The sequence below is a fragment of the Hordeum vulgare genome, chromosome 1H, assembly GCF_904849725.1.
Source record: "Hordeum vulgare subsp. vulgare chromosome 1H, MorexV3_pseudomolecules_assembly, whole genome shotgun sequence".
Lineage (NCBI taxonomy): Eukaryota > Viridiplantae > Streptophyta > Magnoliopsida > Poales > Poaceae > Hordeum > Hordeum vulgare.
The window spans coordinates 329251136-329272179 of record NC_058518.1 but is presented as its reverse complement, the minus strand read 5'-3'; positions in this window follow the sequence as shown (position 1 = coordinate 329272179).

The window sequence follows — 21044 nt, the reverse complement described above, 5'->3', positions numbered from 1 at the left end:
TCACTTTGCTAGTATGCTTGAAGTATTGTTGTTTTCATGTCAATAGTAAACTATTGTTTTGAATCTTACGGATCTGAACATTCATACCACAAGAAAGAAGTTACAAAGGACAAATATGTTAGGTAGCATTCCACATCAAAAATTCAGTCCTTATCACTCCCCTACTCGAGGACGAGCACGAGTTAAGCTTGGGGATGCTTGATACGTCTCCAACGTATCTATAATTTTTAATGGTTCCATGCTATTATCTTGTCAACTTTGGATGTTTTGTATGCATGAATATGCTATTTTATATCTTTTTTGGGACTAACTTATTAACTCAGTGCCAAGTGCCAGTTTCTGTTTTTTCCGTGTTTTTGACCTTTTTCACAGAAGAATATTAAATGGAGTCCAAACGGAATAAAACCTGCGGAATGATTTTTTCCATAACAGAAGATACACAGGGGACTTGAGAACCAAGGCAAAGGACCTCGGGGGAGGTCACAAGCCCCCTAGCCGCGGCCTCGGGGGGGGGGGGCTAGCAGGATTGTGGCCCCCCCGTGGCTCCTTTGCCCTACTTCTTCCGCCTATAAATTCTCTAAAAATCCAAAACCACCAGAGAGAGCCACGAGAATACTTTTCCGCCGCCACAAGCTTCTGTCTCCGCAAGATCCCATCTGGGGACTGTTTTGGTGCCCTGCCAGAGGGGAATTCGGACATGGAGGGCTTCTTCATCAACACCATTGCCTCTCTGATTATGCGTGAGTAGTTCACCACAAACCTTCAGGTCCATAGCTAGTAGCTTGATGGCTTCTTCTCTCTCTTGGATCTTCAATACAAAGTTCTCCATGATCTTCATGGACATCTATCCGATGTAACCTTCTTTTGCGGTGTGTTTGTCGAGATCCGATGAATTGTGGATTTATGATCAGATTATCTATGAATATTATTTGAGTCTCCTTTGATCTCTTATATGCATGATTTCGTATCCTTTTAATTCTCTTCGAGCTATGGGTTTTGTTTGGCCTACTTGATCTATAATTCTTGCAATGGGAGAAGTGCTTGGTTTTGGGTTCATACCATGCGGTGTCCTCACCTAGTGACATAAGGGGTAGCGAGGCACGCATCATGTTGTTGCCATCAAGGGTTAAAAGATGGGGTTTATATCATATTGCATGAATCTATCCCTCTACATCATGACATCTTGCTTAAGGCGTTACTCTGTTTGTTATGAACTCAATACACTAGATGCATGCTGGATAGCGGTCGATGTGTGGAGTAATAGTAGTAGATGTAGAAAGTATCGGTCTACTTGTCTTGGACGTGATGCCTATATGTATGATCATTGCCTTAGATATCATCATGACTTTGCGCGATTCTATCAATTGCTCGACAGTAATTTGTTCACCCACCATAATACTTGCTATCATGAGAGAAGCCTCTAGTGAACAGTATGGCCCCGGGTCTACTTCACATCATATTTTCAGATCTACACAATTACTTTGTTGCACTTTTCACCTTCAGATCTCACTTTGCAAATAATCGTGAAGGGATTGACAACCCCTTTATAGCGTTGGGTGCAAGTTTGTTTGTTTTTGCGTAGGTACATTGGTGCCTCATCTTGATACTCCTATTGGATTGATACCTTGGTTCTCAACTGGGGGAAATACTTACTGCTACTGTGCTACATCACCCTTTCCTCTTCAAGGGAAAAACCAACGCAAGCTCAAGAGGTAGCACTCATCAACTATGATATTTCCAATTAATTCCAGATTTCCTCGTGTTTTGAGTTATTGGACACTCAAGGAAACTGATAGCTGAATCGAGTACGCATTGCGGTCCAACAATTTTTAGTAATCTCCTTTGCTTGCGAGTTTGTACTCGATCATGTCATTCCAAGCTGTTAAGCTACATCATCATCGTCATGTTGGTGCTTGACCATGCTATCTGTGTCCTCCATCTCTGGAGCACATGTCCAACTGTGCGTTAAGCTCTCATAGAGCCTTTCCACATCAGGTCGGTTGTCCTGAAAGCCAATCTCAAGTCTAAGCTAGCAGTCTTAACTGTGTTTCTACCAACCTTTAGCTTCACCATTCCTTTGCTTGATGTCTTCGCTGATCGATTACATATTCATGAAGCTTCTAGACAAATGTGTCGTGATCATCATCAACATTCTGAGCTCTTGCAGGCTATCAATCGAATACATGTTAAGAAATACTATCCTTGCCCTCGATGAATTGTGTTATCATCGACAAACCTTGTTGCCTTCACTCCCACACAAACTTGATCATGTTTGGTGTTGTCCTTTAAGTTCCTTGCTATTTAGCTTATGTTATCTTCTACCTTGGAGTATTACTATCTTTTATGTCAAGAATGTCGTGAGGATTGCACACCTCTTAAGAATTCTTGATATAGTAATACTTCTCGCCATCACCATCCATTTCTTGATCCCATGTTGTTTCTAACCGGTGTACCGACAAGTGAACTCTGATGTGTGATCCCAATACTTCTGCCAACCCTATTGCCTTGAGGTTAACAACTGATTGTTTCATTCTTAGTGTGTTGGGTGTTGACTCATCAATTTTGACAATGGTTGTGCTACTCCGCCCTTATTTCCAGGTGCACCCTTCGACCAATGTTTAATTGTTGTTGTTCCTTCGAGCATACGACATTATACCATTTGACTTGACAAATGCTAGCTCCTTGATATTATAAATTTTGGAAATTCATCGCTGTCAAAATCTTGAGGGATTGTTGTTGATCCCATCAACCACACCCTCAACTTCTCCATGTTCCACGATGAAACTCTTGAAAGGATTATACTTGTGCCTAGCTCATGAAGAATGTGTTTGATAGCAGAAATGTTTTCCCAAAGTTCACGTGCACTCTTTCCGCGTGAATATGTGAAAGTTTTGTTTCACTTCCTCTTGGGAAATACCAAATATTTCACGCATGTGTGGAGTGTTATATGTTTTGAAGATTTTTTATCTTCACTTCATATAATTTACCTTAGCACGCCAAGCCACTGACTGATTTGATCAAGGGGAAAAGAAGTTCCTTCATAGGAGCTAAGCCAGATTTACACATGGAGCCTTGTTATCCTTGATGATGGTTTCCAAATGAGAACTCAGTTGCATTTTGACGTAAGAATTATATGTGGGCAGGAATGTCCTGACATTGTGTTCATATGTCTTAAAGTCGAACTCATGATTCAAGGATTGCTTGTGTAGTTCATATCTTGAGACTCCTGCATCATCATCTTTTCTTCTCAGGTATCTTGAGCCTGAGGTATCCTGACACGAATTAGATCTGAATCTCGAGCAAATATGATGGTTGGAACATTTCCCAATAATTATAACTTTGGTCTTTAAGTAAATCAGTACAGTGTTGTCTTTCCGACGCATCAGGCCGAAGGACCTAATGTTATAAATTCTTCCATACGCAAGGTTAGCCATTCTACCATGCGGAAAATATATGATTTATTTCATAAGTTGTTCCTCATGAATCCTCTTTGTGTACCCATTGGTCTGGCTCTTACCTGATGACCATGCCGATGCTACCTCGAAGCACGGAGGTGGTACTTCAATGTCAACAGGAACATTGGAAGCGCAATGCTAAATTGTTCTAGATCAATTATCCAAACCGTATGGTATGGGTAAACATCATGATTCTTCCTCCTGTTTATCTAAATGGTTAGGTACTTGATGACCTATCAAGTTTACCATACCCTATTTTCCTCGGAAATGGTATACTCTAATACTTGTGTGTGTGAACACATTTTCCTTCCCATTGGTCTGCTTGACCTTTCTTGTGGCATTACTTATCTAAGTAGTGTTAATTACCTGTTTAGGTAAAAACCTCTATTTACAACTCTGTCGGTAAGACCCTGTTACTATGGTGGATAACATTCCGGTTGCCGCCGGTGGACGAGAGCCTTGCCTATTGGTCCGCCTCATTTCAACGAGCACGAAGATGGTTCTATTCGTCCCCCGCCCTTGGTACCGATGTTGTTACCGACATAACTAGCAGGTCATCCTTTGACATGTCTTGCTACCAAGACCATGTAATATGTCACCCCTCTACCTACTCTCGGCCCACATGCTGGACCCATAACCCAAAGTTCCACAGGATTGAAACCTGACTCTCCTGTACATCCTTGACTCCAAAGTATCCTTTGCACTTGGCTCGTACAAAATTCCCGAGCCACCGTTTCTAAGTACCGATCACTCTTCGGTCCAGATGTTATCCAACATGTCGAAGATCAAGTCCGCATTATTAATGAGAATCTGAAGGATGCTAAGTATCGTTAGAAGCATCAGTATGACCGTCATCATCAAGATATGGTCTATCAACCTGGCGAAAAGGTTTATCTTCATGTCACACCAATGAGAGGTGCACATCATTTTGGGATCAAGGGCAAGTTAGCTCCTCGCAATATTGGCCCTTTCACTGTTCTCGAAAGGCATCGAAGAGTGGCTTATCAATTGGAACTGCCGGCGAACCTTTCTCAGGTTCACAATGTCTTCCATGTTTATCAGCTCCGCCGCTGCTTCAAGGATCCTATTCGAGCAGTGGATCATGATATGCTTGAGCTGCAACAGGACCTCTCTTATAAAGAGCATCCGGTCCGCATTCTCGACCAACCTGAACGTACGACTCGTCGCAAAGTCACCAAGTTCCTTAAAGTGCAGTGGTCAAATCATTCTGAAGATGAAGCCACTTGGGAACGTGAGTATCATCTTCGTGATGAATACCCCAAGCTTTTTCCTTCTACCTCTTAATTCTCGGGACGAGAATTCTTGTTAGTAGGGGAGAGTTGTGACATCCTCAACTTTTGCTACAGTGATGATTGTAATTAAGCTATAGTGATCACACGCTAATGATGCCACGTCACCGTGATTCCCTATCGTTGATCTCGTGTTAGTTCAGAACAATTTTAATTTGAAATTTAAAAATAAAATCAAATGGGGAAAGTTATCGAATGAGTTAAAATATATCGGGTGAGTTATGAAAATCCCGTGTATGATTTGTTAAAACAAATCGGGCATTTTTAGAAATTGTTAAAGCCCTATATATTTAAAAGTGAAGCTATAAAAAATTGAGCAAAAGAAAGTATTTTAAAAATAATAAAGTAAATAAATAATAATAATAATAAAGGAAAATAAAACCCCCACCCAACTTTGGGCCTGCCAGCCCAATTGGATTTCGGCCCACCCACGTGGGGTATAAGACCCCTAGGGGGCGAAACCCCTAGGCCCCACCTCCTCCCACTTCTCCCTGCCCGTCGCCGCTCTCCCCCACGAGAGCCCCGCTCCCCCCACCTACCCCTCGTCAGCCACCCCTCTCTGCCTCGCTAACTCCCTCTCCCACGACCGACGCTCCCTCCCTGCTCGATCTCCCTCGCTCTAGAAACCACCCACGACCAAGCCCCTCCCCTCGCTCCCTCGATCGGTCGGTCCCGCTCACCCCTGCCTCTCCTCTCGTCGCCCTATCCCTCCCACTCGCCGGACACTCCCTCCCTACTAGATCATGCCGGCCCTCTACCTCGCGCCACCCCAGCCCCACTTAGTCACCGGAGCCTCCTCAACGTCGTCATCACCACCGGAAAGCTCCTCCTCACGGGAACCGCGCTGACTCCCCGTGCACTCCGGCTACTCCGGGCCTTCCCGTCAACGCTGGTGAGCTCCGGGCCCCGGCCATCCTCTCCTCCTCCCTCTCCCGGTTCCATTCCGGCGATCGTCGCCGCGTTTCGGCGTCGTTGAGATTCGGGAGGTGGAGGTGGAGTTGCCTGTTTTACCTCTTTGCTGAGAGCCTGAGAGTTAACAAAGAGAATTGTCCTGTGTGAGAGAGGTTAGAGATGAGTTAGAAAATAAAAATATGTACAATGATGTATATGTGTATGTATGTATTAGATGCATGTATGTATTATTATGTATTTATGCATGTATAGGAAAAATACATTATGTTTAATGTATGTAGGTAAATATGGATATGTGTGTGTATTAGACCGTTGTCACTTACCGGTGGGGCCAAACCCCCACTCCCACTTACAGGGAGGCCCCACACGTTGTTAAATAAAAATGATAATAAAAATAAAATATAAAGTTAAAATATGTTTTTCTATTAAATAAATAATTAATTAGATGTATTATTTATTTAATTAGTTAATTAATTAAATGTATAATTAGGTAATAAGGATAATTAGAGTATGACACGTGGGTCCCCCACTAAATTAATCTGATTAATTAATAATTAACCCTAATTAAAAACTGAGTCTATGACGCATGGGACCCACTCGTAAGTTGACCAGTCAATTGCTGATGTCAGCATGACATCATGTTGATGTCATAATTGCATTTAATCAATTTAATTAAATCTGTTTTTAATTCCTAAATATTGAATAAAAATTTAAAAATTAATATAAAATAATCCGTAAGTCACATCAAAAATATTTTCAACATGAAAGTTGATCAGCAGAACGAGACGAACCTGGATACACGGTCCATTCGTCTCTCACGCTTCCCTAGCATAGCAAACGTGGAACTTTTTCATCGTTTTCCGTCTCACCGGTAGTAGCCTGAGACCCGGAAAATATCATTTGATATTCTTCCGACCCGTCTATGACGGATGTTACTACGTTAGCTCATGCCTAGTCTGCATATTGCCATGTCATGCTTAGTGTTGCACGTGTTGCTATTATTTATTGTTTCTCCCCCGTCTTCTTACCGATAGACCCCGAGGCTGACGCTGCTGCCGGGTACATCTACGACCCTGCTGACCAGCCCTTTGCCGCAGAGCAACAAGGCAAGCAAACCCCCTTGATCATCCCTTTATCGCCTATGTCTTTCTCCCTCATGCTTGCATTAGTATTTTGCTCCTGTTGTAGTTAGCTCCTATATCTGATGCATAACCTATTTTTGATGAACTGCTACTTTCAGTATTGTACCTTTAAACTGTTTAGTATAGGTGGAGCAGTCTTCCCCTCTGACCCCGTAGTCCAGTTGCCCCGCTTTCTTTTCAAATATCGATCCCCGATCTACGAGCCAGACCCGACACAACACTTACACTCCCTTAGTTGTGCGACGCTACAGAAATAATATCGGGTACCGAGGGTGACACCTCGCTAAGTACTCCTGATGATATCTCTATAGTACACCTAGTCGGTCGTGGTTATCGAGGGTGATTTCTCTTTCACCATTCCCGATGATGCCTCTGTCATGCAACCCCTTAAGTGTGGGACCCTCGAGGGTGATTCCTCTAGGTCCACCTTGACGGTTACATCATTCGGGATCCAACGAGGGTGATACTTCGGATTCCCCCCGGTGTTACAACCACACAGTTACTTGACCATGTTACTGGGATCATTGGTGATTAGTTGTTAGGCGGGTGGATTCCCGCGTCTGTGTGTCGTTGGCCTATTTAAAATGATAATGGATTTGGTTATTTGATCTGGGTTGGTCGAAAGGCCTTACTACGCACTAACCATCTGCGTGGGAAGAATTATGGGTATTTGACGTCGCCGTATCAGCCGAAGCTCTTCAGACATCAGCGATGTAGCGGCGCGCGCCCGAGTGGTCCCGAGATGCATCACGCTTGTGATTAAGGGGTGGTAGGACTGACATCGGCCGCCCTCGCATCATGCAGGAGTGCGGAGGGCAAGTGGGCCCGCGAACCCTCTATGCTTAGGAGTTAGACCAGCGGGCTGGCATCTCTGTTGAGCTTAGGTGGGGCTGCGACGTGTTGATATTCCGAGGCCGGGCATGACCCAGAAAAATGTGTCGGGCCAGAGTGTTATCGGGCACGTCGGGGAATATGTTTTGCACCCCTAGAGGGAAGAACTTATCTATTCGAATAGCCATGTCCGCGGTTACAGGACGACTTGGAGTTGTGCCCTGATCTTATACAACTACAAGTGTTACTTAACTGGTTCTAGTTGCCCCGGGATTGCTTTCTCGCAGGGAGTCGAGGGAGGATCTGTGGGCGTGACCTCATATTAATATTACTGCAACAATATTACTATTAATTGTGTTACACTTGCTCGACTCCCGTCTATTGCTGCAACACCCTGAAGATGCTAGTCTTCGATAGGACTAGGCCTTCTCTCTATTCTCGCATTGTTGGAGTCAGTCCACATCTAACCTCCCCTTCTTTGATACTGATGCATACTTATCATAGTTCTGATATAAGTCTTGCGAGTACTTTGGATGAGTACTCACCGTTGCTTTGCTCCCCCTTTGTCCCCTTGATCTGTTGCTGCGACCAGATGATGGAACCCAGGAGATGGAGTTTTCTTGCCGACGCATGCCGCCCCGATGGTGTCTTCTTCGTGGAGGCCGCTGAAGACCAGGAGTAGTTAGGAGGTTCCCAGGCAGGAGGCCTCGCCTCGTTCGATCGTTGTATCTTTTGTGCTAGCCTTCTCTAAGGCACCCCATGTTTTGTGTCTGTACTCAGATATCGTTGCTTCCGCTGGCTCGTGTGTTTATCGAGCTTCCGTATTCTAGCCCTCGAGGCCCGTGGCTTGTAATATGAAGCTGATATTGTTTTGTTTGTGTCTAGAGTTGTGTTGTGATATCTTCCCGTGAGTCCTTGAGTTTTATCATGCACATTTGCGTGTATGATTAGCGTACGATTAAATCGAGGGCGTCACAGTTGTATATAAAGTTTGTGATAAACTTGTATTTCCACGGAGTTGAGTGGAAGCACTTTAGAATTTCTGATGAGTATATGTGGTTGACATATTGTTGATCGGAAATGTTGTAGAATTTCTGGAAAGCATATAGGGTTGTTTGAAAAGGTGTTTTTAGAGGAAAACCTGGATTGAGCTACTTGAACATTGAGCATCAAGATCTATAGAGATAGATCAAGACGCTTGATAAAACATTCAATGAAATGCATGCCATGACAAGTTTTTTGAAGGAGTTCAAAATAGATCGGCGAAGAAGGACTTCTTGGCTGTGTTGTAAGGTGTGAATTTGAGTAAGACTCAAAGGCCGACCACGACAGAAGAAAGAGAAAGGGCGAAGGTCGTCCCCTATGCAATAGTCGTAGGCTCTATAGTATGCTACGATGTGTATCGCACCTGATGTGTGCATTGCCATGAATTTGTCAAGGGGTACGAAAGTGATCCAGGAGTAGATTACTGGACAACGGTCAAAAGTTATCCTTAGTAACTAGTGGACTAAGGAATTTTTCTCGATTATGGAGGTGATAAAAGAGTTCGTCGTAAAGGGTTACGTCAATGCAAGCATTGACACCAATTCACATGCCTTTGAAAAGTAAACTAGATTCGAATAGTAGAACAGTCTTGGAATAGTTCCAAATGGCGTATTGGTAACAACACCTACACGATGACATAGAGATTTGTAAATCACACTCAGATCTGAAAGGTTCAGACCCGTTGACTAAAAACCTCTCTCGCAAGCAAACATCATCAAACCCCAGAACTGTATGGGTGTTAGATTCAATACAATCACATAGTGATGTGAACTAGATTATTGAATCTAGTGCAAGTGGGAGACTGTTGGAAATATGCCCTAGAGGCAATAATAAATTAGTTATTATTATATTTCCTTGTTAACAATAATCGTTTATTATCCATGCTATAATTGTATTGATTGAAACTCAAATACATGTGTGGATACATAGACAAAACAATGTCCCTAGTAAGTCTCTAGTTGACTAGCTCATGGATCAAAGATGGTTATGGTTTCCTAGCCATAGACAAGTGTTGTCACTTGATAATGGGATCACATCATTAGGAGAATGATGTGATGCACAAGACCCAAACTATGAACGTAGCATATGATCGTGTCAGTTTGTTGCTAGTGTTTTGTGCATGTCAATGTATCTGTTCCTATGACCATGAGATCATGCAACTCCCGGACACCGGAGGAATAACTTGTGTGTATCAAACATCGCAAAGTAACCGGGTGACTATAAAGGTGCTCTACAGATATCTCCGTAGGTGTCTGTTGGGTTGTCATGGATCAAGACTGGGATTTGTCACTCCGTATGACGGAGAGGTATCACGGGGCCCACTCGGTAATACAACATCACAATAAGCCTTGCAAGCAATGTGACTAAGGAGTTAGCCACGGGATCTTGTATTACGGAATGAGTAAAGAGACTTGCCGGTAATGAAACTAAACTAGGTATGGAGATACCGACGATCGAATCTCGGGAAAGTAACATACCGAAGGACAAAGGGAACAACATACCGGATTAACAGAATCCTTGACATAGAGGTTCAACCGATAAAGATCTTCGTAGAATATGTAGGAGCCAATATGGTCATCAAGGTCCCGCTATTGGTTATTGACCGGAGAATATCTCAGGTCATGTCTGCATAGTTCTCGAACCCGCAGGGTCTGCACACTTAAGGTTCGGTGACGTTTCGGTATAGCTGAGTTGTAGGTGCTGGTGACTGAAGTTTGTTCAGAGTCCTGGATGAGATCCAATACATCACGAGGAGCTTCGGTAAAGATTGATATATAGGAAGTTCTGTTTTGGTCATCGGAAAAGTTTTGGGCTCATCGGTAGTGTGCCGGGAGTGCTGGGAGGGTGTCGAGGGACCAGCGGGAGGGGTGTAACGACCCAAGTGCCTTATGGGCTGTGGGAGGAGGTGGACCATCCTTGGTGGTCTGGCCTAAACCTCTCTCAAAGCCCCATGCGGCTAGGAAATGGAGATAAGAGGTAAACCACCTTTAAAACGAAGGGAAGGAAGAGTCCTTCCAAAGTAGTCCACCTCCACAAGGAGGTGGACTCCTCCTTTGGCTCGGCCGAGCCCTTCTCCTTGGAGGAGGGGCCAAGGCTGCCTCCTCTCCATCCTCCTATATATACTAGAGGTTTTGAGGGTTTGGAGACACAAAAAATCAGCCACGTGCTGCCCTCTCTCTCTAGATCTGTTTCTCCTCTAGTCTAGTTTCAGCGGTGCTTAGGCGAAGCCCTGCTGGAATAGTTCCACCACCACCACTACCACGCCGCCGTGTTGGAGAACTCATCTACCTATCCACCCCTCTTTCTGGATCAATAAGGTGGAGACCGTCATCGAGTTGTATGTGTGCTGAACGCGAAGGTGCCATCCGTTTAGCACTAGATCGGTATGGATTGTGATGGGATCGTGGGACAGATCGTGATGAGATCGCGGGACGGGCTGCGATTTGGATCACGAAGATGTTACACTACATCAACTGCGTTATATATGCTTCCGCTTAGCGATCTACAAGGGTATGTAGATTCACTCTCCCCTCTCGTAGATGGTCATCACCATGGATAGGTATTGCGTGCGCGTAGGAAACTTTTTGTTTCCAATGCGACGTTCCCCAACACAGTTGGTTCCAAAGATCCTATTGATATCCTGGATATTATACTTAGAGATTGGAAACATATTTCAAAGGATGGGGTTCGAACAAGTTTGGTCATGAGAAGAAACTTAAAGAGAAGCTTAGAGTTGAGTTAGGCATATTAGAAGAGCTAGAGGAAGATGGACGCTTATCCCCTAAGATGTACAACATGAAGCTCGACATTAACTTCGAGCTACATGAGCTCCTTACTAACGAAGAAATCTTCTGGTTACAACAGCCACATGAGCGCTCATTTCTCAAAGGTAACCTGAACACACATTATTACGCAAAAGTTGTACCCACATACCTTCCATCTCCATAGATAGTCTGACCAGCCATTTACTAAGTACACACCTATTCTTTACCTCATTCTCAAATCCAGGCATCCCTGGTCCTTGGGTATGCATATAATATTCCAACTAATAAGTATGTATTCCCTCTTAACTTCATCACTCTGCCAAAAAACGGGATCAACAAAAGTCCAACCTTTTGTTTACCGCTACCGGTACCTCAAAGAAGGACGGAAGGAACATATGCATACTCATAAAAACCGAGTTAATCAATATTAGCCGTCCTCCGTAAGACAAAATCTTGCCCTTCCAGCAGCTTAGTTTTTTCTCAAAATGATCCTCAATACAGTTCCACTCTTTGTTTGATAGCTTACGGTGGTGAATTGGTATTCCTAGATAACTGAACAGTAGGCTTTCCAATTCACATATGAACAGCCGTTCATATATATCTTATTCATCTTTGGCCCTCCTAAAAAAGAAAAGTCCATTCTTGTGATAATTAATTTTCAAGCCCCATAACTATTCGAATAAGCAAAGTATAATTTTGATATTTTTTACTTTTGCAATATCATGTTCCATAAACAAGATAGTGTAGACACACCACCGTGCACTAGATGTGGTATTAGTCTACCTACCTGGCCTTCCTCTTTAGCCCTTCCTATTATAACTGCGGGCATGTCTGCAACTACATTGAATAGGATGGGGGAAATTGGGTCTCCCTGGCGGAGACCTTTATCCGTCTAAAAGTAATGACCAATATCATCATTAATTTTAATTTCAACACTTCCTTTTTGTACAAAGGATTCAACGTGTTTCCTCCATATCTCATCAAATCCCTTCACACGTAAGTCTTGTTGTAGGAAAGGCCATTTAACCTTATCATAAGCTTTCTAAAAATCCACCTTGAAGATAACCCCATCTAGTTTATTCAAGTGAATTCCATGCACGGTTTCATGAAGTACAACCACACCCTCTAGTATGTTTCTGCCCGGAATGAAAGCCATCTCACTAGGCTGTACCACAACATGTGCAATCTGCGTCAATCTATTTGTACCGACCTTTGTAAATATTTTGAATCTCACATTAAGCAGGCAAATAGGCCGAAATTGTTCAATGCACATCGCCCCCTCCTTCTTTGGAAAGAACGTAATTGTCCTAAAGTTTAGGTGGAAAAGCTCCAAGTGGCCATTGAACAAGTCCTCGAACATCAGAAGTAAGTCACCTTTAATAATGTGCCAACATCTCTTATAGAACTCAGCCGGAAACCCACCCGGACATGGTGCCTTATTGTTCTTCATTTGTGATATGGCCTCAAACACCTCTTTCTCCATAAATGGTGCGGTTAATATCTGATAAGTCTCCGTCGTATCTACTTTTCCAAACTCTTTTTCCCTTGTTTTGGACTCTAATTTGCATGATTTGAATGGAACTAACCCGGACTAATGCTGCTTTCAGTAGAATTGCTATGGTGTTGTTTTTGCACAGAAATAAAAGTTCTCGGAATGACCTGGAAATTTACGAGGATTTTTTGTGGAATATATAAAAAATACTGGCGCAAAAATCAACCGGAGGAGTGGAGCAAGGATCCCACAAGCCCACTAGGCACGCCCCCTGGCCGCGCCTAGCAGGCTTGTGGGGCCCTCGGAGCTCCGCTACCTCCAACTCCAGCTCTATTTAGTCCCTTTCGTCCGGAAAAAATCAAGGAGAAGAGTTCATCGCGTTTTACGATACGGAGGCGCCACCACCACCTGTTCTTCCTCTCGAGGGAAGATCTGGAGTCCGTTCTGGGCTCCGGAGAGGGGAGATCGTCGCCATCGTCATCACCAACCTTCCTTCATCGCCAATTCCATGATGCTCTTCACCATTCGTGAGTAATCTCATCGTAGGCTTGCTGGACGGTGATGGGTTGGATGAGATCGATCATGTAATCGAGTTAGTTTTGATGGGGATTGATTCCTAGTATCCACTATGTTCTGAGATTGATGTTGCTACTACTTTGCCATGCTTAATGCTTGGCACTAGGGCCCGAGTGCCATGATTTCTGATCTGAACCTATTATGTTCTCGTCGATATATGTGTGTTCTTGATCCTATCTTGCAAGTTGTAGTCACCTACTATGTGTTATGACCCAGCAACCCCGGAGTGACAATAGCCGGAACCACTCCCGGAGATGACCATAGTATGAGGAGTTCATGTATTCACTAAGTGCTAATGCTTTGTTCTGGTTCTCTATTAAAAGGAGAACCTTAATATCCCGTAGTTTCCTTTAGGACCCCGCTGCCACGGGAGGGATGGACAATAGATGTCATGCAAGTTCTTTTCCCTAAGCACGTATGACTACATACAGAATACATGCCTACATTACATTGACGGACTGGAGCTAGTTACATATCTCTCTGTGTTATAACTTTTGCATGATGAATGTCATCCGGCATAATTATCCATCATCGATCCAATGCCTACGAGTTTTTCCTACTGGTTCTTGGTACGTTACTTTGCCGCTACTGCTGTCACTGCTGCTACTGTTACTCTGTCGCTATTGCAGTCGGTGCTGCTACTGTTAATCTGCCACTACTGTTGTCATTGCTGCTACTATTACTTCGTTGCTACTGTTGCTATCACACCACTTTGCTACTGATACTTTGCTGCAGATACTAAGTCTTTCAGGTGTGGTTGAATTGACAACTCAACTGCTAATACTCGAGAATATTCTTTGGCTTCCCCTTGTGTCGAATCAAAATATTTGGGTTGAATACTCTACCCTCGAAAACTGTTGCGATCCCCTATACTTGTGGGTTATCAAGACTATTTTCTGGCGCCATTGCCGGGGAGGCATAGCTCTATTCTCTGAGTCACTTGGGATTTACGTGTGTTGATCACTATGAGGAATCCGAGAGATCCAAAAACTAAAGTCTTGCCCTCAACTACGAGGACAGGTAAGGAACTGCCATCTAGCTCTGCACTTGATTCACCTTCAGTTATGAGTAAGTTTGCGACACCACCTCCTCCTAGAAATTTTGATGTGTCGCCTGTGCTTGATGATGCTACTTCTGCTTTCCATGATGCTTGTTATGATGCTTTTCTTGATACTTCTTTGCCATTAGGTGCATTCCTTGATGCACAAATTGCTAGAGTTGCTGCTGAATGTGATGATACTTCTGAGACTGCTGAGATTATTGAAGTAGAACCTGCTATTTCACCTGTTAAAACTATCTCTCTTAGATATGAATTGCCTGATATGCCTGAGGGTTATGTTATGGAGGGAGAGATAGCTGAGGACTTTCTTGCTTGTAAGGATAGCTATGATCTTGAGAAGTTACTGTGCAAGTGGAAAGAAAAATCTTTGAACGCTAGGATGAAATACGACCCGAAGTTTGCTACTTCGCCTATCTTTGTGACTGATAAGGATTATGAATTCTCTATCGACCCTGAGTTAATCACTCTGGTCGAATCTGATCCTTTTCACGGTTATGAGTCTGAAACGGTTGTAGCACATGTAGGGGAACGTCGCATGGGAAACAAAAATTTTCCTACGCACACGAAGACCTATCATGGTGATGTCCATCTACGAGAGGGGATGAGTGATCTACGTACCCTTGTAGATCATACAGCAGAAGCGTTAGAGAACGCGGTTGATGTAGTGGAACGTCCTCACGTCCCTCGATCCGCCCCGCGAACAATCCCGCGATGAGTCCCACGATCTAGTACCGAACGGACGACACCTTCGCGTTCAGCACACGTGCAGCTCGACGATGATCTCGGCCTTCTTGATCCAACAAGAGAGACGGAGAGGTAGAAGAGTTCTCCGGCAGCATGACGGCGCTCCGGAGGTTGGTGATGATCTTGTCTCAGCAGGGCTTCGCCCGAGCTCCGCAGAAACGCGATCTAGAGGAAAAACTATGGAGGTATGTGGTCGGGCAGCCGTGAGAAAGTCGTCTCAAATCTGCCCTAAAAGCTCCATATATATAGGAGGAGGGAGGGGGACCTTGCCTTGGGGTCCAAGGGACCCTCAAGGGGTCGGCCGAGCCAAGGGGGGAGGACTCCCCCCCAAACCGAGTTGGACTTGGTTTGGTGGGAGGAGTCCCCCTCCCTTCCCACTTCCTCCCTCTTTTTTTTCTTTTCCTTTGATTTCCTTTTCTTGGCGCATAGGCCCACTTGGGGCTGTCCCACCAGCCCACTAAGGGCTGGTGTGTCTCCCCAAAGCCTATGGGCTTCCCCGGGGTGGGTTGCCCCCCCGGTGAACTCCCGGAACCCATTCATCATTCCCGGTACATTCCCGGTAACTCCGAAAACCTTCCGGTAATCAAATGAGGTCATCCTATATATCAATCTTCGTTTCCGGACCATTCCGGAAACCCTCGTGACGTCCGTGATCTCATCCGGGACTCCGAACAACATTCGGTAACCAACCATATAACTCAAATACGCATAAAATAACGTCGAACCTTAAGTGTGCAGACCCTGCGGGATCGAGAACTATGTAGACATGACCCGAGAGACTCCTCGGTCAATATCCAATAGCAGGACCTGGATGCCCATATTGGATCCTACATATTCTACGAAGATCTTATCATTTGAACCTCAGTGCCAAGGATTCGTATAATCCCGTATGTCATTCCCTTTGTCCTTCGGTATGTTACTTGCCCGAGATTCGATCGTCAGTATCCGCATACCTATTTCAATCTCGTTTACCGGCAAGACTCTTTACTCGTTCCGTAATACAAGATCCCGCAACTTACACTAAGTCACATTGCTTGCAAGGCTTATGTGTGATGTTGTATTACCGAGTGGGCCCCGAGATACCTCTCCGTCATACGGAGTGACAAATCCCAGTCTTGATCCATACTAACTCAACTAACACCTTCGGAGATACCTGTAGAGCATCTTTATAGTCACCCAGTTACGTTGCGACGTTTGATACACACAAAGCATTCCTCCGGTGTCAGTGAGTTATATGATCTCATGGTCATAGGAATAAATACTTGACACGCAGAAAACAGTAGCAACAAAATGACACGATCAACATGCTACGTCTATTAGTTTGGGTCTAGTCCATCACGTGATTATCCCAATGACGTGATCCAGTTATCAAGTAACAACACCTTGTTCATAATCAGAAGACACTGACTATCATCGATCAACTAGCTAGCCAACTAGAGGCATGCTAGGGACGGTGTTTCGTCTATGTATCCACACATGTAAATGAGTCTTCATTCAATACAATTATAGCATGGATAATAAACTATTATCTTGATACAGGAATTATAATAATAACTATACATTTATTATTGCCTCTAGGGCATAATTCCAACAGTCTCCCACTTGCACTAGAGTCAATAATCTAGCCCTCACATCACCATGTGAATTACATTGTAATAAATCTAACACCCATACAGTTCTGGTGTCGATCATGTTTTGGCCGTGGAAGAGGTTTAGTCAGTGGGTCTGCTACATTCAGATCCGTGTGCACCTTGCATATATTTACGTCCTCCTCCTCGACGTAGTCGCGGATGAGGTTGAAGCGTCGTTTGATGTGTCTGGTCTTCTTGTGAAACCTTGGTTCCTTTGCTAAGGCAATGGCACCAGTGTTGTCACAAAACAAGGTTATTGGATCCAGTGCACTTGGCACCACTCCAAGATCCGTCATGAACTGCTTCATCCAGACACCCTCCTTAGCCGCCTCCGAGGCATCCATGTACTCTGCTTCACATGTAGAATCTGCTACGACGCTTTGCTTGGAACTACACTAGCTTACTGCACCCCCATTAAGAATAAATACGTATCCGGTTTGCGACTTAGAGTCGTCCGGATCTGTGTCAAAGCTTGCATCGACGTAACCTTTTACGGCGAGCTCTTCGTCACCTCCATACACGAGAAACATCTCCTTAGTCCTTTTCAGGTACTTCAGGATATTCTTGACCACTGTCCAGTGATCCACTCCTGGATTACTCTGGAACCTACCTGCCATACTTATGGCCAGGCTAACATCCAGTCTAGTGCACAGCATTGCATACATGATAGAACCTATGGCTGAAGCATAGGGGACGGAGCGCATATGCTCTCTATCTTCATCAGTTGCTGGGCACTGAGTCTTACTCAATCTCGTACCTTGTAAAACTGGCAAGAACCCTTTCTTGGACTGTTCCATTTTGAACCTCTTCAAAACTTTATCAAGGTATGCGCTTTGTGAAAGTCCTATCAGGCGTTTTGATCTATCCCTATAGATCTTAATGCCTAGTATGTAAGCAGCTTCTCCTAGGTCCTTCATAGAGAAACTTTTATTCAAGTAACCTTTTATGCTCTCCAAAAGCTCTATGTTGTTTCCAATAAGTAATATGTCATCCACATATAATATTAGAAACGCCACAGAGCTCCCACTCACTTTCTTGTAAATACAAGATTCTCCAATCACTTGTATAAACCCAAATGCTTTGATCACCTCATCAAAGCGTTTGTTCCAACTCCGAGATGCTTGCACCAGTCCATAAATGGATCGCTGGAGCTTGCACACTTTGTCAGCATTTTTAGGATCGACAAAACCTTCGGGTTGCATCATATACAACTCTTCCTTAAGGAAACCGTTAAGGAACGCCGTTTTGACATCCATCTGCCAGATTTCATAATCGAAAAATGCAGCTATTGCTAACATGATTCTGACGGACTTAAGCATTGCCACGGGAGAGAAAGTCTCATCGTAGTCTATTCCTGGAACTTGTGAAAAACCCTTTGCCACAAGTCGAGCTTTATAAACGGTCACATTACCGTCAGCGTCCGTCTTCTTCTTAAAGATCCATTTGTTCTGAATAGCCTTGCGGCCCTCAGGTAGTATCTCCAAAGTCCACACTTTGTTCTCATACATGGATCCTATCTCGGATTTCATAGCTTCTAGCCATTTGTTGGAATTTGAGCCCACCATTGCTTCTTCATAATTTCCAGGTTCATTGTTGTCTAACAACATGATTGATAAGACGGGATTACCGTACCACTCTGGAGCAGCGCGTGATCTCGTCGACCTGCGTGGTTCAACAGAAACTTGAACTGGAGTTTCATGATCATCATCATTAACTTCCTCCTCAACCGGCGTCGCAATGACAAAGGTTTCCCCTTGCCCTGCGCCACCATCCAGAGGGATGAGAGGTTCGACAACCTCGTCAAGTTCTATCTTCCTCCCACTCAATTCTCTTGAGAGAAACTCCTTCTCGAGAAAAGTTCCGTTCTTAGCGACAAACACTTTGCCCTCGGATTTGAGATAGAAGGTGTACCCAACTGTCTCTTTTGTGTAACCTATGAAGACGCATTTTTCCGCTTTGGGTTCCAGCTTTTCAGGCTGAAGCTTTTTGACATAAGCATCACATCCCCAAACTTTAAGAAATGACAACTTTGGTCTTTTGCCATACCATAGTTCGTATGGCGTCGTCTCAACGGATTTTGATGGTGCCCTATTTAAAGTGAATGCAGCTGTTTCTAATGCATAACCCCAAAATGATAACGGCAAATCAGTAAGAGACATCATAGATCGCACCATCTCTAACAAAGTACGATTACGACATTCGGACACACCATTACGCTGTGGTGTTCCACGCGGTGTTAACTGCGAAACAATTCCACATTGTCTTAAGTGAGCACCAAACTCGAAACTTAGATATTCACCCCACGATCAGACCACAGGAACTTGATCTTCTTGTTACGATGATTTTCCACTTCACTCTGAAATTGCTTGAACTTTTCAAATGTTTCAGACTTGTGCTTCATCAAGTAGACATAACCATATCTACTTAAATCGTCAGAGAAGGTGAGGAAATAACGATATCCGCCGCGTGCCTCTACGCTCATTGGACCACACACATCGGTATGTATGATTTCCAACAAGTCACTTGCACGCTCCATTGTTCCGGAGAACGGAGTTTTAGTCATCTTGCCCATGAGGCATGGTTCGCACGTGTCAAGTGAATCGAAGTCAAGTGACTCCAAAAGTCCATCAGCATGGAGTTTCTTCATGCGCTTTACACCAATATGACCTAAACGGCAGTGCCACAAAAATATGGCACTATCATTGTTTACTCTAACTCTTTTGGTCTCAATGTTATGTATATGCGTATCGCTATCAAGATTCAATATGAACAATCCTCTCACATTCGGTGCATGACCATAAAAGATGTTACTCATAGAAATAGAACAACCATTATTCTCAGACTTAAAAGAGTAACCGTCTCGCAATAAACAAGATCCAGATATAATGTTCATGCTCAACGCAGGCACTAAGTAACAATGATTTAAGTTCATCACTAATCCCGATGGTAGTTGAAGTGACACTGTGCCGACGGCGATTGCATCAACCTTGGAACTATTTCCTACGCGCATCGTCACTTCGTCTTTCGCCAGCCTTCGCCTATTCCGCAGTTCCTGTTTCGAGTTGCAAATATGAGCAACAGAACCGGTATCAAATACCCAGGCACTACTACGAGAGCTAGTTAAGTACACATCAATAACATGTATATCAAATATACCTGATTTTTCTTTGCCCGCCTTCTTATGTGCCAGATAGTTGGGGCAATTGCGCTTCCAGTGACCCATACCCTTGCAATAGAAGCACTCTGTTTCAGGCTTAGGTCCAGCCTTGGGTTTCTTCGGCGGATTGGCAATAGGCTTGCCGCTCTTCTTCGAATTGCCCTTCTTGCCTTTGCCATTTCTCTTGAAACTAGTGGTCTTGCTCACTATCGACACTTGATGCTCTTTACGGAGTTCAGACTCTGCGACTTTCAGCATCGCAAACAACTCGCCGGGAGACTTGTTCATCCCTTGCAAGTTGTAGTTCAACACAAAGCCTTTATAGCTTGGCGGCAGTGATTGAAGGATTCTGTCAGTGATAGCTTCTTGCGGGAGTTCAATCCCCAGTTTAGCTAGACGGTTTGAGTACCCAGACATTTTGAGCACATGTTCACTGACAGACGAGTTTTCCTCCATCTTGCAAGCATAGAATTTATCGGAGGTCTCATACCTCTCGATCTGGGCGTTCTTCTGAAATATAAACTTCAACTCCTGGAACATCTCAAATGCTCCATGACGCTCAAAGCGACGTTGAAGTCCCGGTTCTAAGCCATACAAGACTGCACATTGGACTATTGAGTAGTCCTCCTTACGCGCTAACCAAGCGTTCTTAACATCCTGATCAGCCGTAGCGGGTGGTTCATCTCCTAGCGCAGCATTAAGGACATAATCCTTCTTCCCAGCTTGTAAGATTAGCTTAAGATTACGAGCCCAGTCTACAAAGTTGCTTCCATCATCTTTCAACTTAGCTTTCTCTAGGAACGTATTAAAATTCAGGATGACACTTGCGTGAGCCATGATCTACAACACAAATATATTCAAAGTGGACTTAGACTATGTTCAAGATAATTAGAGTTCAACTTAATCAAATTATATGCTAAACTCC